Source organism: Adiantum capillus-veneris, chromosome 20, assembly GCF_014529385.1.
Source record: "Adiantum capillus-veneris isolate H3 chromosome 20, ASM1452938v2, whole genome shotgun sequence".
NCBI classification, from domain to species: Eukaryota; Viridiplantae; Streptophyta; class Polypodiopsida; order Polypodiales; family Pteridaceae; genus Adiantum; species Adiantum capillus-veneris.
In genome coordinates, this window is record NC_140950.1 from 54,763,323 (window position 1) to 54,780,311 (window position 16,989).

The 16,989-nt window shown below is 42.9% G+C and overlaps 1 long non-coding RNA gene across 2 annotated transcripts in view; it reads right to left on the reverse strand.

Moving 5' to 3' along the window:
* Nucleotides 1–16,989, reverse strand: part of LOC147432542 (uncharacterized) — a 50,042-nt gene that overhangs the window by 16,200 nt on the left and 16,853 nt on the right. The gene's annotated exons all lie outside the window — the stretch shown is intronic.

Sequence of the window (16,989 nt, forward strand, 5' to 3'; positions counted from 1 at the left end):
TTAATGGGAAGGCTCTCCATTACTACACACACACACACACACACACACACACACACACAAAGGACCGGTCATAGACAACCTGAAAAGTTGAGGTGTCCATGCTAGCTGGATTGTATGTTGTCCACATGAGGTTGTCAAGGGTGAATCTAGTGCAGTGGGTTTGCACAAGCGGGGAGTTACTCCGCTCCTTTGTCAACATATTACCCCAATTTTTGAATAAGGTCATTGATGTCCCCTTTGAGTTTCAAGGATACTAATGGGCTGACTAGTATTCTGATGTATGACTTTATGACACGGAATTCCCGAAAATGAATACGATTGATTTGTACTCTCTCATTTGACTTGTTTGAGTGCAGGAACTGAAAGACGAAATGGATACAGCATTTTGGTCTCATAAATCTCTACATGCGTGATTGCAATAAGGATTAGTTAATCGGGCACAGGTGAGGTCCAAAATGGTTCTAGATACGATTACTAAATACATTGCCGATAGTCATGATTTGAGATTTAGAATGAATTTTTCTGTGATTTGTCATGTGATGTCGTGTGAGGTCAAGTGATGTGCTATGATGTGACTGTCGTTATGTACAACTGCTAGATGTGTCGTGTCTAGTGGGTCACTACTAACATTTAATGTCTACTAAGACCTCTGTCTGTTTTGCAGGCGTAATTGAGGGCGATTACAATTCTTTCAAGAGGGGGGTATGATAACGTGGCAGTGCCCGGACACTCACACACACGTTAACTTGCCTGTACGGAAGCCCGCGATACGCGTCGACAAGCTGACGTGGCAGCACTACGGAATTTCGTAACTTACAGTGACTTGCTGACATTGCAGAGCCTACAGATTTCCGCAGATTACGGTGACGGCTTTTTGTTGGCAAATTTTAGACGAGTTGTTTTTGGGACAGTTTGCTTTTGAGTTTGAAAGCTTTTGGGGCTCTGCTTTTGGCATCCCTTGTAATCTTTATAAGTGACCCTAGGGGCTCACTCTGCAGAGCATCTGAACGCAGAGTTTGAGAGCGAGCACCCGCATGTCGGTTATACTTTGCTCAAAGATTAATACCGAAAGTGGTGCCAATCTTTGGGGCCACAATCTCTTGGCACGGAACTACGCCGGGCCATGTCGACTCTCTATTGATCTGTGAATTATTTTGAAGTGAATCTCTGTTGTGTCGAGGTAGAATCTTAACTTGGGGTGACCAAGTTTGTTACAGAACCTAATTCTTTTGAGTTTTGAGGGAAGGAATTCTTGTCGAAACTTTGTGTGAGACCCAATTTTCACGTTCCAACGCATGATAGCACCAATCCCTGCAACCCCTCTTACAGCTTGGTGAGACAGGGCCCTTACAAATGAGCCGTTCTCACCAATGGTGTCAAGCTACCTGTTCAACTATCTTGAGCACCCATGTCTGCCTCAAAAAACGAATGTTTTCTTTAGTAGGCTTTTCTCTAGTCCTCCCTTGAAATAGTTGGCATCTTTTTCCATCTCTATGTCTCCTTCACGCATGGGGCATGCAAAACGTCCTGATTAGAGTCATTTTTTTGAACGAAAGGAAGCGCAATTTCAATTTCAGACGGTCTTTATGATCGTTTATTTTCACGAGTCTTAAACTTAAAATATGTTAGTGAATAAGTAAATGAAATGATTTTGATTCATACAACGAAGGGCCTTTTTCTTCCCATTAGCTGGCTATCAATGAACTAGACAGAGAGAGACAAAATAATACATCAATTGAGCGTTAACACTAGGGTTGTGTGAACATGAACCACTTTTGTGGCTATAAAAAACTTTTTTGTGAATTCTTGTTCTCATAGAACACAAAAAACCTCATCAAAACCTTTCAAGGATTTGTTCTCAAGGCATGTAGGGAGTTGAAAAAAAATAGAAATAAATAATTTCATGTAAATTTGTTCTTTTTTAAGAGCCATCTTTTAGGTACAATTGAAAAAAAATCGCTCAAAAGTTGATATCCCATGTAGACCTCTTAAAAACCTTCAAAGCACATTGATTTTTTTTTTAAAATACATGGATATGTATACAATGAGAATCTATGCATATACAATTTTAAAAACTGCCGACTTGTTTTAGGCCTCAAAAACATGTATGTTGTTAAATTTAAAAGCCATTTTTGTGGCTTCTTACTATTTTTAGAAAACTAAATTTTTTAATTTAGCACTTTTTTGGGATAAACGGTATACCAAAATTTTTCTCTATTGCATAGGACCTCAATGATATCCTATGATCAGGGTTTCTTAAAAAATAAATAGTCTTAGAGCCAATTTTATAGAATGGGGTGCCAAGACACTATTGTGGCTCAAGCCACTTAAGTGGCTTAAACACAAACCTAGTGTTAAAGCCAAGGGCCCAATTGATCTTTTGAAGGGACGATTGATGAAGAGGTGGAAGAGGTCTTCAGTAACAGAATGACACAGAGGGAAAACACCATTCTCATTGTCAAGTATTATTATCCATTTGCTTATTTTGTGAAGAAAACATTGCCGACAAAGGGGTCGCCTTCCAAGTCACATGAATTTTCAAACTAAAATGTTAGCGAGTCCTAGTACAAGTTTTCTAACCATTGGTTAAAGCTTAGATTTTGGTTATAGAAACACTTCGAAAATCATTTTGAGTGGACATGTGCATGAAAGAAGGGTATGATTAGCAGGAGCCTCTATACTGAATTTAAAAACAAAGTTTAAAAACAATTTCAATAGCACATTTGTCAACCATGACATCTGGGAAAATAACACGCTTTTGCAAAGATGTTGCCACAACCCTTCCATTATGAACCTTCTACAAAAATGTTACTTTTCCACTACCAAGAAATAAGTCCTTACAATCACCATGCTGCTTACTTCAAACCAACAATCTATTACACATAAGGGCAACCATGTGACCTGACTTTTGTGGCCCAGAGTAATGGAAAAGTGATTGAGCCATTAGTGGCAACTAATCTTCTGCATTTTATGCCACAGCCACAAGGTTCGGCGCACGTCGAAAACAGCAGTCACATCATGGCGTTCTTCATGGACCGGTAAATGATACCACAGATCCTTATCCAAATCGTACACCACAGGGGCATGATACCTTGCATCGTAGAGAGGATTGGGTACGCCCCGTCATGCAAACGAGGTTGCCACATGCCATGATCTTGACTAACATCTCATACTGGTTGCTCTGGTTACTGGTGCCCACTTCGTTGCAAAGATGCAATGGTGTCCGTGCAACCTCCACCCACCTAGATGTGACACCACCATGCATGGTCTCATCGGGAAGAGCCTTTGCATCTGGATCAAATTTCCAGATTGTGAAACCCTAGACAACAAAGTCGCCATGAAACTCCGGTGCCGCCAAGAGGACATGACCCCTATGCCTGATGAGCGCCCAATTTTCCACCTACCACCAACTAGAGAGTCTCGGAAGCTGGCCATACACTTCAGCTTGAGTCCACTCATCCTACCCCTCCTTGTATGCGTAAATCCTACTAACAGCACTGGAGTGCAACAAATCTGCCTGCTTGAGCTCGTTCATGCCACCAACTCTTGCATCATGATAGTTCCAACAACTCCGACCCACCCCCCAAGACTAGTCATAAACTTCTAGGTCACCAGGGCATTGTTTCTTACCGCTAATCAGAAAAACTCTGTAATGACGATAAGACAGAGTTTGTAATGAGATCTTAAGAAATTGCTTCCGACCCCATTTCTGAAGCCAATAGGTGTGCTCGAGGGGAGGGGGTAAAATGTTGTGGGAGCCAGTAAGAGGATTCAGCACCACCAAGAAGTAGGCCTCTCAATTGAAGGCCTGGCTGAGCGTAGTATCGCAGGTGGCCTCGAACTCAACCACGATTTCACCATCCGCATTCTTGTCGAAGGGGCTGCAAAGAAAACAAGCAAGGCCACCTGTAGGAGAGGCCGTTGCCATGAGGTCAGAGTACAATGAGTTTTCAAACCCGGTTTTTTGTGGGTTGGCAACAAGGCAAAAGGAAGACCCTCCCAAGGCTTCAAGGGTATCCGAAGAGCAATTGGTAGTAACAGAAGTTCGAGACAAAATCATTGGTTTTAGTAATTGTTCAGTATTATTATCCATTTGCTTATTTTGTGAAGAAAACATTGTCGGCAAAGGGGTCGCCTCCCGGGTCACATGAATTTCATATTCTCTTCCTCATCCTTCTAATCTATCTAACATTTATAATGTAGAGACAAGCTTGGAATAGCTGCGAGGCACCTTGAAAAAGGGCTTTCCACATGGTGGCTTTAGAAGCTGCTCTATGCACCTCTTGGAATCTCTCGTGCAGTGCGATCAGTATATCATTAACTTATGGCGAATGGCTTTGAGGTTTCGTATGGTGATTATTGGAGATCGTATGGTAGCGAACGCTCACCCTCTCACTGGAACTGTTCGCAACAGTGTTGGGTTGGGGTATTGAGGACGAGGGTGGCACGCACGTGTGCAGATGTCCTCTTAGCCAAGCTTAGTAGAACTATGCCAGATGTTTCGAAGCTATGCCAGAATTGACATAGTTGAATAACATTACTGCCTTGGATTTAATGTGCATAGTGAAGCATTGAAGTGGACTCTCTCTCTCAATTGTCCTGCAAATTCATTCTTAGTGCCCATAGCTGTTTCAAAACAAAGTTCATGTGACCACAACAGAGAAAATTGTTGCTTGCATTAACTGAGAGAGAGAGAGAGAGAGAGAGAGAGAGAGAGAGAGAGAGAGAGAGAATCGTTTCTCTTGCATTCCATTGGGTGGTTTGAGAGCGTCGAGGCCACCGTGACAACCATCACAAGGCTAGAGGTAGCGTCAGAGTGCCCTGCAAGCAACCCCCATGTAGCCGCTCATAGTTATATGGTGATAAGTGATACAATAAAAGGGATTCCACAGATTTAGAAAAAAATTTAGTACTCCACAAGTTTCACTGACCTATTTGTGAATGTGGATCGGCTCTTCTTGCTTCTAGCCAATGTTGTGGATGTCACACAATTCAGATACTTCAAGGTGCTAGGTAAGAGAATTTTATTGAGGATTTGCAAGATGAATTTTTATGTCCTGATGGCGATTGAATTCAGTAGAATCTTTGTTAATGGGAAGGCTCTCCATAACTACACACACACACACACACAAAGGACCGGTCATAGACGACCTAAAAAGTTGAGGCGTCCATGCAAGCTGGATTGTAGTGTTGTCCACGTGAGGGTTGTCCAGGGTGAATCTAGTGCAGTGGGTTTGCACAAGCGGGGAGTTACTCCGCTCCTTTGTCAACATATTACCTCAATTTTTGAATAAGGTCACCGATGTCCCCTTTGAATTTCAGGGATACTAATGGGCTGACCAGTATTCTGCTGTATGACTTTATGACACGGAATTCCCGAAAATGAATATGATTGATTTGTACTCTCTCATTTGACTTGTTTGAGTGCAAGAACCGAAAGACGAAATGGCTACAGCATTTTGGTCTCATAAATCTCTACAGACATGATTGCAGTAAGGATTAGTTAATCGAGCGTCAGTGAGGTCCACGATGGATCTAGATACGATTACTAAATCTGTTGTCGATGGTCATGGTGTCACAAAGTGATGACGTGTCTGCCCAGGAGCGGAGCTGCTGAAAACCCTAATTTTGCAAACCCTAAAATCTGCCAGAAACCCTAACCCTAAACCTAAAACATGTCCTAAACCCGTTCCCTAACCCTAAAAAGCAACAGCTGATATTTCTGTGAAATGCTTTGGCATGATGACGTGGCATCGTACGGAAATCTCCGGAAATTGCGGCGCTGATTTTCAGCTTTTGTCTACGCAATTTGTGTGAGAGAGAGAGAGAGAGAATTCCCTTGCTTTATTTTTAAAAACTCAAGTGAGTTTGTGAGAAAAACAGAGTTTGCTTTTGATCGGAAGCTTTTGGGGCTCTACTTTTGGCAACCCTTGGTTGCTTCCCCTTTGCATATCTTGACACAGAAAGGAGTCCCTTTCTCGTGGGGATCCACAGAGGTGACTGCCTTTTAGACATTGTAAGAGAAATTGACTACGGGACCAGTTTTGACTTTGCCGGACTTGCAGAAGTCATTTGAAGTATATTGTGATGCTTGTGGTCGTAGTCTGGGTGCGGTCTTAATGCAAGAAGGCCATGTCATTGCTTACGAGAGCCGATTGTTCTCAAGGCCGGAGATGACAGCACAGATTTATGAGAAAGAGCTTTTGGCAGTTATCCATGCTCTTACTCAGTGGTGGCATTACCTACTCGGAGCGGATTTTACTGTCTTTACAGACCATCAGAGTTTGCACTACTTCTTGTCACAGAAGCAGCTTTCGGAAAAGCAAATGCGGTGGGCGAACATCTTGTCACAGTTTCACTTCCAGATTGTCCATGTTCAGGGACAGAAGAATGTGGTGGCAGATGCTTTGTCTCGGAATCCGTTGGTTCTGGATATTTCCGCGATACATTATAGGAGCTTCGAGGATATGGTTGACCAATATGCCACATATACAGATTTTGCAAACGTTTTCACACGCATACGGGATAGGGAGATAATAGCGGGATATTCCATTCGGGATGGCTACTTGATGAGAAAAACCATGTTGTGCGTTACACAGCCGTTGAGGGAAAAGGTTATGACTGAATGCCACTGTCCACCTTTTACGGGTCACCGCGGCATTGTTACCACCATGAAAGGGGTAGAGAGATACTTCTTTTGGCCGAGACTCAAAAAGGATGTGGAAGAGTTTGTGCGCAGTTGCTTAGTATGCCAGAAGGTCAAGTTTGACAGGCGTAAAGCACAGGGATTGTTACAGCCTTTACCCATATCCACCCGCCCCTGGGAAAGTATTGCAATGGATTTCATTTTGATCTCCCAAGAACACAGAGTGGTCACGATAGTATCTGGACTGTTATTGACAGATTTAGCAAACAGGCTCATTTCATTCTAGTGAAGAAAACGGTCAAGCCGGATCACTTAGCGAGACTGCTTGTGGCCCAGATCTTTAGATTACATGGCATGCCTGAGACAATTGTCTTCGGCAGAGACCCCAGATTTACGAGATTGTTTTGGGAGGCAATTTGGGAGAACATTGACACGCAGTTACAGTTCTCGTCATCGTTCCACCCGCACACCAATGGGCAATCTGAGATTGCAAATTTAGTGGTTCTAGATTTATTGAAGTCTTATATCTCAGATCAAAAGACTCAATGGAAAAAGTACCTACCTTTGGTGGAATTTGCCTACAATAACACGATACACTCTTCGACGGGGAAGGCGCCATGTGAGATTGTTGAAGGTGCTGCGAAGGTTCCACCCTTCCTAAGCACGAAAGACAAGATCTTTGAAGCGGATGAATATACGCGAGACTTAGATACTGCTTTTGCCAAGGTTCGCGAGACTTTGCAGAAGTCTCGAGAACAACAGAAAAAGGCAGCGGATCAACATCGTCGTGACGTGAAATTGAAGGAGGATGATTGGGTGTTCTTATGTTTTGAGAAGGCACGCCTGAGAAAGAAAAAGGGAAAGGAGAGGCTTTTTCCAAAGCTTAGTATGCGATACTACGGACCTTTCCAGATCAGTGAAAAGATAAATGATGTCTCCTTCTGACTGAAACTGCCTGATACTTGGAGGATTCACAATGCATTTCATGTGAGTCTCTTGAAACCTTTTAAGGGTGATGTGCATGATGATGGGGAGCCTAATGAGCAACCCGAAGTGGAAGAAAACGAGGAGATCCTTGTTCCTGAACAGATTTTGGCACATAAGGATACGAAGAATAAAGGTAAAGTCCGAAGGCAGTCCTCGGTTAAGTTCAAGAACTATCCTGCATTGGATGCGAAGTGGATGAAGGAGGACCTAGCAGATACTCCTCAAATTGTGAAACTTTCACCGATGCTTTTGGTTTAGCATAGTCTACTCCAAATGGAAACCCAGAATTCAGCTTGGCCGGAGATCTGGTGCAGTGGGATGCACAAGAGGGGAGTCACTCCACTCCTTTGTCAACGGATGCCTTGATTTAGATACTAGAGTCACTGATGTCTCTTTGAGCTTCAGGGATACTGAAAGCTGACAGTATTCTGCTGTATGACTTTATGAAATGGAATTCTTGATTATAATACTGATTTGTTCTTAACTTCTTTTAAGTGCAAGAACTAATAGACGAAATGACTGCAGCATTTTGGTCTGATTGATCTCGAATAGACACGGTTGCAATAGGGGTTAGTCAATTGGACATCGATGAGGTCTCGATTGGATCTAGATGCGATTGCTAGCTACATTGCCAATAAACCATGGTCTAAGATCCGAATGAATGTTGAATGTCATGTGATGTCCTATGATGTCGAGTATCCACTATTCAAATCAATCCTACTAAAACACGAGGATCCCTGTAATCTGTCGAGTATATCATCGATCCTAGGAATCGGAAATCTGTTCTTGATGTTGATTTTGTTGAGAGCTCTATAATCGATGCACATTCTCCAAGATCCGTCTTTCTTCAAAACCAACAACACTGGAAAGCAATAAGGTGAAGTACTAGGCTAGATAAGACCCTTTTCCAAGAGGTCTTTCACTTGGTTCATAATCTCTTCGTTCTGGGCTCGGCTCACACGGTAAGGTGGCCGGTTCGGTGGTGTGCTTCCTGGTATCAGATCAATAGTATGATCTTCAGGACAAACAGGTGGTAACTCGCTTAACAAGCCCTCTGAAAAGCAATCGGCATGAGTGTGGAGAAAGTCTTGGCGTTCTTTTGTTCAGGTCAAAACATATTCGACCTTCATCCACGTTCAGTTCTCTCCCAAAAAAGAAAATGAGTAAAGAAACTGAGTCATCAAGTACAATCAATCTCTGAGCCCTTCATTTGTCAAAGTTGCATTCTCGGCCCGGTAGTCAAACACGGCGTTGTTCTTGTGGTGCCAGGGAATTCCCAAGAGGACATCACAACCTTCCAAAGGCATCATGTAGAAGTCCTCATGCCCCAAATACCCCTGACAATGCAACCGAAGTTTGCCAATGACAGGTGTAATGGCTACATCCCTGCCGGGTGCCGCTAGAACTGCCTCCGTCTGTGGCCTCAGCTTGTCGGGCGTAATTCCAAATTGAGCCGCCAATTCAAGAAGTTGGCCTTGGCTCCTTCAAAAGAGCTTCGTGATCTTTCCCTTTGCTCCGCAAAGTTTGTACTTCCATTCATTTGATTTGGTTCGGCTGAATGATGATGTGGCTGCTACGTACGGTGTTGCAAGTTGAATGATGACGTGGCTATTGCGTACGGTCAACACCTGGAAATGGCGGAGGTGGTGCCACGTGGCAGCAATACGGAATTCCGTGATTTCCGGGGCAATCAGCGCTCAGCTTTTGGCTATTGAGAGTGGAAGAGAGAGAGAGAGAGAGAGACTTGCTTTTTCTACGCAAGCTTGAGAGAGCTCTTTTGCTTTATATTAAAAGCTATTTTTATGGACAGCTTTTAGCACTTGCTTTATTTGAAAGCAAGAGAGAGAAAGAGCCTTTGCTTTATTTTTGGGCTTTTGATTTTCAGCTTTTGGGCTCTGCTTTTAGCATCCCTTGTACTCTTTAAATAAGTGGGTAGGCCACTCACAACTCAGAGCATCTGGACGCAAAGTCTGAGTGTGAGCGCTTGCTCGCACTCTTGTACTTTGAACACAGATTAATACAAAAAGAAATACCAAAAGGGGCGCCAATCTTTGGGGCCAATATCTCTAGGCACGGAATTCCGCCGGTGGGCCAGTGTCGAATCAATTGTGAATTGTGAACTGTTTTGAAGTGGTTATTTGTGTTGTTGCGGTAGATTCTCGACTTGGAGTGTCCAAGTCTGTTATAGTGTTTGTGTGTGAGTCCTGCTTTATTTTAATCCCTTTATGTCACTAGGGCCCCATCGGACGGGGTCCCCATAAGTTGGTAGGCCTTCTTCTTCTTTTGCTACTTGTTCTTCTTAGGGTTTAGGCCCCTCGGCCGACATCTGCAAGTTGGCTCTATTCTTCAGGGCTTTGACACGTCAACAGTTTGTGACATCTCCCCTTCTTGAAAGAGAGTAATCGTCCGCGATTACAACATATCTGCAAAACAACTCAAGTTAGCTAAAAAAAAATTGAGGGTCATTCCGAGGGACAATCAGTTTGCTCTTTTCTTAAGGAGTTAGCTTCTCCTTTCGGCTCTTTTTTATCAAGGAGTTAGCTTCTCCTTTCGGCTCTTTTGATCAAGGAGTTAGCTTCTCCTTTCGTCTAGATCGGAACTCTTGATATTCCGGCGTAGTAAAATTAGCCATCACACCCAGACCGTACTGATCTTCCACGGGTGTCTTAATGCACTAAAATTACATACCCAGGCAATCTCGTCCAATTAGGAATATTCAATAATTAGCACATCACAATGCAACACAAATGCTTACATATGCATGTTACAAGACACAAAAACAGCGCCGTTGAGCACTCCCCCGAGACAAACGGTCTACGGTATGAAGCTACTCAACGACTACCTACATATCGGTCTCAACATCTACCATTAAAGTGGCCTATATATTAGGTTGAGGACCACAACATATGTTCAAAGAGGCACAGTTAGACACTTTCACAAAACAGACCAAGTTGAAAGTGAGGAGGGCAGAAGTGGGGTTGGATCGGAACCCATCGGATGCTACGTGTGAGTGAGGGAAAAGGTGGTAGGTCATGCGATGAGACATGGAAGAGAGACAAAGCAGCATCCAAGGCATTGGTCAGATAATATGAAAAAAATCTTGAGGGCAATTCATATCTTGTTCTCATCGCAATGCACACTCCTATCAATCCCATTTTGAGACGGGATTGCGATCCGTGTAGCAGCCCTACGATCCGATCTCCATCAATCACCATGGGAAACCTCAAAGCCATTTGCCATAAGCTAATGATATACTGATTTAACACTACACGAGAGATTCTAGGAGGTGCATAGAGCAACTTCTAAAGCCACCATGTGGAAAGTCCTTTTTCAAGGTGCCTCGCGGCAATTCCAAGCTTGTCTCTATATTATAAATGCTAGGTAGATTAGAAGGATGAGGAAGAGAATATGAAATTCATGTGACCCGGCAGACAACCACTTTGCTGACAATGTTTTCTTCACAAAATAAGCAAATGAATAATAATACTGAACAGTTACTAAAACCAATGACTTTGTCTCGAACTTGTGTTACTACCAGTTGCTGTACGGATGCCCTTGCAGCCTTGGGAGGGTCTTCCTTTTGCCTTGTTGCCAACCCACAAAAAACCGGGTTTGAAACTCCCTGTACTCTGACCTCATGGCAGCGGCATTCCTAGCTTGTTTTCTTTGCAGCCCCTTCGACAAGAATGCGGATGGTGAAAACGTGGTTGAGTTTGAGGCCACCTGCTATACAAAGCCCAGGCAAGCCTTCAATTGCGAGGCCTACTATTTGGTGGTGCTGAATCCTCTTATTGGCTCCCACAACATTTAACTCCCTACCCTCGAGCACAGCTATTGGCTTTAGAAATGGGGTCGGAAGCAATTTCTTAAGATTTCATTACAAACCTTGTCTTATCGTCATTACAGAGTTTTTTGACGAGCGGTAAGAATCAATGCATTGGCGACCTAGCAGTTTATGACTGGTCTTGGGGGGTGGGTCAGAGTTGCTGGAACTATCATGATGCAAGAGTTGGTGGCATGAACGAGCTCAAGTAGGCAGATTTGTTGCACTCCAGTCCTATTAGCACGATTTACACATACAAGGAGGGGTAGGATGAGTGGATTCAAACTGAAGTGTATGGCCAACTTTCATGACTCTCTAGTTGGTGATATGTGGAGAGTTGGGCCGTCATCAAGCACAGGGGTCAGGTCCGCTTGGCGGCACCGTAGTTTCATGGCGACTTTGTTGTCGAGGGTTTTACGTTCTGGAAGTTTGATCCACATGCAAAGGCTATTCCCGATGAGGCCATGCATGGTGGTGTCACAACTGAGTGGGTGGAGGTTGCTCGGACACCATTGCATCTTTGCAAGGAAGTTGGCACCAGCAACCAGAGCAACCAGTAAGAGATGTCAGTCAAGATCATGGCATGTGGCAACCTCGTTTGCATGACAGGTGTACACAATCCTCTCTATGACAAAAGGTATCATATCCTTGTGGTGTACGATTTGGATAAGGATCTGTGGTATCATTTACCGGCCCATGAAGAGCGCCATGACGCGACTGCTGTTTTCGGCCTGCACCCGAACCTTGTGGCTGTGGCATAAAATGCAGAAGATTGGTTGCCACTAGTAGCTCAATCACTTTTCCATTACTCTGGGCCAGAAGAATCAAGTCACATGGTTGTCCCTATGTGTAATAGATTGTTGGTTTGAAGTAACCAGCAAGGTGATTGTGAGGACTTATTTCTTGGCAGTGGAAAAGTAAAATTTTTGTAGAAGGTTCATAATAGAAGGATTGTGGCAACATCTTTACAAAAGCGTGTTATTTTCCTTGATTTCATGGTTGACAAATGTGCTATTGAAATTGTTTTTAAACTTTGTTTTCAAATTCAGTATAACATGGAGGCTCCTGCTAGTCATACCCTTCTTTCATGCACATGTCCACTCAAAATGATTTTCGAAGTGTTTCTATAACCAAAATCTAAGCTTTAACCAATGTTAGAAAACTTGTACTAGGACTCACTAACATTTCAGTTTGAAAATTCATGTAACTTGGCAGGCGACCCCTTTGCCGACAATGTTTTCTTCACAAAATAAGCAAATGGATAATAATACTGAACAGTTACTAAAACCAATGACTTTGTCTCGAACTTGTGCTACTACCAGTTGCTGTACGGATGCCCTTGCAGCCTTGGGAGGGTCTTTATTTTGCCTTGTTGCCAACCCACAAAAAACCGGGTTTGAAAACTCCCTGTACTCTGACCTCATGGCAGTGGCATCCCCTACAGGTGGCCTGGCTTGTTTTCTTTGCAGCCCCTTCGACAAGAATGCGGATGGTGAAAACGTGGTTGAGTTCGAGGCCACCTGCTATACAAAGCCCAGGCAGGCCTTCAATTGTGAGGCCTACCATTTGGTGGTGCTGAATCCTCTTATTGGCTCCCACAACATTTTACTCCCTACCCTCGAGCACAGCTATTGGCTTTAGAAATGGGGTCGGAAGCAATTTCTTAAGATTTCATTACAAACCCTGTCTTATCGTCATTACAGATTTTTTCTGACGAGCGGTAAGAATCAATGCACTGGCGACCTAGCAATTTATGACTGGTCTTGGGGGGTGGGTCAGAGTTGCTGGAACTATCATGCTGCAAGAGTTGGTGGCATGAACGAGCTCAAGTAGGCACATTTGTTGCACTCCAGTCCTGTTAGCAGGATTTACGCATACAAGGAGGGGTAGGATGAGTGGACTCAAACTGAAGTGTATGGCCAGCTTTCGTGACTCTCTAGTTGGTGGTATGTGGAAAATGTGGCCCTCATCAGGCACAAGGTTCAGGTCCTCTTGGCGGCACCACAATTTCATGGCGACTTTGTTGTCGAGGTTTTACGTTCCGGAAGTTTGATCCATCTGCAAAGGCTATTCCCGATGAGGCCATGCATTGTGGTGTCACAGCCGAGTGGGTGGAGGTTGCTCGGACACCATTGCATCTTTGCAAGGAAGTGGGCACCAGCAACCACAGCAACCAGTATGAGATGTAGGTCAAGATCATGGCATGTGGCAACCTCGTTTGCATGACGGGTGTACACAATCCTCTCTACGACATAAGGTATCATATCCTTGTGGTGTACAATTTGGATAAGGATTTGTGGTATCATTTACCGGCCCATGAAGAGCGCCATGATGTGACTGCTGTATTCGACATGCGCCCGAACCTTGTGGATGTGGCATAAAATGCAGAAGATTAGTTGCCACTAAAAGCTCAATCACTTTTCCATTACTCTGGGCCAGAAAAGTCGAGTCACATGGTTGTCCCTATGTGTAATAGATTGTTGGTTTGAAGTAAGCAGCAAGGTGATTGTGAGGACTTATTTCTTGGCAGTGGAAAAGTAAAATTTTTGTAGAAGGTTCATAATAGAAGGGTTGTGGCAACATCTTTGCAAAAGCGTGTTGTTTTCCTTGATGTTATGGTTGACAAATGTGCTATTGAAATTGTTTTTAAACTTTGTTTTCAAATTCAGTATAACATGGAGACTCCTGCTACTCAAAATGATTTTCGAAGTGTTTCTATAACCAAAATCTAAGCTTTAACCAATGTTAGAAAACTTGTACTAGGACTCGCTAACATTTTAGTTTGAAATTCATGTGACTTGGCATGCGACCCCTTTGCTGTCAATGTTTTCTTCACAAAATAAGCAAATGGATAATAATACTGAACAGTTACTAAAACCAATGACTTTGTCTCGAACTTGTGTTACTACCAGTTATTGTACGGATGCCCTTGAAGCCTTGGGAGGGTCTTCCTTTTGCCTTGTTGCCAACCCACAAAAAACCGGGTTTGAAAACTCCCTGTACTCTAACCTCATGGCAACGACATCCCCTACAGGGTGGCCTGGCTTGTTTTCTTTGCAGCCCCTTCGACCAGAATGCGGATGGTGAAAACGTGGTTGGGTTCGAGGCCACTTGCGATACTACGCTCAGGCAGGCCTTCAACTGCGAGCCTTACTACTTGGTGGTGCTAAATCCTCTTACTGGCTCCCACAACATTTTACCCCCTCTCCTCGAGCACACCTATAGGCTTCAGAAATGGGGTCGGAAGCAATTTCTTAAGATCTCATTATAAACCCTGTCTTATCGTCGTTACAGAGTTTTTCTGATGAGCGGTAAGAAACAATGCCCTGGCGACCTAGAAGTTTATCACTAGTCTTGGGGGATAGGTCAGAGTTGTTGGAACTATCATGATGCTAGAGTTGGTGGCATGAACAAGCTCAAGCAGGCAGATTTGTTGCACTCCAATGCTGTTGGTAGGATTTACGCATACAAGGAGGGGTAGGATGAATGGACTCAAACTGAAGTGTATGGCCAGCTTTCGAGACTCTCTGGTTGGTGGTAGGTGGAAAATTGGGCGCTCATCAGGCACAGGGTCAGGTCCTCTTGGCAACAGTGCAGTTTCACGGCGACTTTGTTTTCGAGGGTTTCACGATATGGAAGTTTCATCCAGATGGAAATGCTATTCCCGATGAGGCCATGCATGGTGGTGTCATAACTGGGTGGAGGTTGCACGGACACGACCAGAGCAACCAGTATGAGATGTCAATCAAGATCATGGCATGTGGCAACCTCGTTTGCATGACGGGTGTACACAATCCTCTCTACGATGCGAGGTATCATGCCTTTGTGGTGTACGATTTGGATAAGGATCTGTGGTATCATTTACCGGTCCATGAAGAGCGCCATGATGTGACTGCTGTTTTCGACATGCGCCAAACCTTGTGGCTGTGGCATAAAATACAGAAGATTAGTTGCCACTAATGGCTCAATCACTTTTCCATTACTCTGGGCCACAAAAGTCAGGTCACATGGTTGCGCTTATGTGTAATAGATTGTTGGTTTGAAGTAAGCAACAAGGTGATTGTGAGGACTTATTTCTTGGCAGTGGAAAAGTAAAATGTTTGTAGAAGGTTCATAATAGAAGGGTTGTGGCAACATCTTTGCAAAAGCGTGTTATTTTCCTTGATGTCATGGTTGACAAATGTGCTATTGAAATTGTTTTTAAACGTTGTTTTTAAATTCAATATAACATGGAGGCTCTTGCTAATCATACCCTTCTTTCATGCACATGTCCACTCAAAATGATTTTTGAAGTGTTTCTATACCAAAATCTAAGGTTTAACCAATGTTTAGAAAACTTGTACTAGGACTCGCTAACATTTTAGTTTGAAAATTCATGTGACTTGGTAGGCGATCCCTTTGCAGGCAATGTTTTCTTCACAAAATAAGCAAATGGATAATAATACTTAACAAGGAGAATGGTATTTGCCCTCTGTGTCATTCTATTACTGAAGACTTCTTCCACCTCTTCATCAATCGTCCTTCATAAGGTCAATTGGGCCCTTGGCTTTAACACTAGGTTTGTGTTTAAGCCACTTAAGTTGCTTGAGCCACAATAGTGTCTTGGCACCTCATTCTATAAAATTGGCTCTAAGACTATTTATTTTTTAAGAAACCCTGATCGTAGGATATCATTGAGGTCCTATGCAATAGAGAAAAATTTTGGTATACCGTTTATCCCAAAAAAGTGTAAAATTAAAAATTTTAGTTTTCTAAAAATAATCAGAAGCCACAAAAATGGCTTTTAAATTTAACAACATACATGTTTTTGTGGCCTAAAACAAGTCGACAGTTTTTTTTTCTAAAAATAGTATATGCATAGATTCTCATTGTATACATATCCATGTATCTATAAAAAAAAATTCAATGTGCTTTGAAGTTTCTAAGGGGTCTACATTGGATATCAACTTTTGAGCGATTTTTGTTCAATTGTACCTAAAAGATGGCTCTTCAAAAAGAACAATTTTACATGAAATTATTTTTTTCTATTTTTTTCAACTCCCTACATGCCTTGAGAACAAATCCTTGAAAGGTTTTGATGAGGTTTTTTGTGTTCTATGAGAACAAGAATTTACAAAAAAGTTTTTTATAGCCACAAAAGTGGCTCATGTTCACACAACCCTAGTGTTAACGCTCAATTGATGTATTATTTTGTCTCTCTCTATCTAATTCATTGACAGCCAGCTAATGGGAAAAAAAAAAGGCCCTTGGCTTTATGAAATAAAATCATTTTATTTACTTATTCACTAACATATTTTAAGTTTAAGACTCATGAAAATAAACGATCATAAAGACCGTCTGAAATTGAAATTGCGCTTCCTTTCGTTCAAAAAAATGACTCTAATCAGGACGTTCTGTATGCCCCATGCGTGAAGGAGGCATAGAGATGGAAAAAGATGCCAACTATTTCAAGGGAGGACTAGAGAAAAGCCTACTAAAGAAAACATTCGTTTTTTGAGGCAAACATGGGTGCTCAAGATAGTTGAACAGGTAG